Raw genomic sequence first — 557 nt, 5'->3', positions numbered from 1 at the left:
TGGCTGCATTTTTAAAATATTGGTTCTAATCAAACTTCAACTTATTTTTTTTAGTTTTATAATGAACTTTAATGAACCAAATATGTATAATTTTGGTCGACCACATTTTGCCATTTTTTTGCTAGAGACATTATTCCATCAGTGTAAAATTTTTCTGGTTTCTCAGCGAAAAACTGTCACAACTGCTTCTCTTGAAGTCAACTTTACTCTATTAAGGGAGTTCTGTATTTACCGAAACAAATGATAGTCCGATGGTGCAATTACAGGACTATATGGTGTATGCATCAAAACTTCCCAGCCAAGCTTTCCCAGTTTTTGCCGAGTCATCAAAGCTGTGTGTGGTCTAGCGTTGTCCTGATGGAAGACGAAGCGCTTTCTGTTGATCAGTTCTAGCCGTTTTTTTTGCTTGCTTCAATCTCTTCAGTTGTTGACGGTAAAATGTAGCATTAATCGTTTGACCAGGCTGGAGCAGCTCATAGTGGATGATTCCTTTCCAATCCCACCAAACACTCAGCATAACCTTTCGAGGCGTCAAACCTGGCTTGCGACCATATGTT

This window comes from Bactrocera dorsalis, chromosome 1 (genome assembly GCF_023373825.1).
Source record: "Bactrocera dorsalis isolate Fly_Bdor chromosome 1, ASM2337382v1, whole genome shotgun sequence".
NCBI classification, from domain to species: Eukaryota; Metazoa; Arthropoda; class Insecta; order Diptera; family Tephritidae; genus Bactrocera; species Bactrocera dorsalis.
This window is presented reverse-complemented; position numbering follows the sequence as displayed.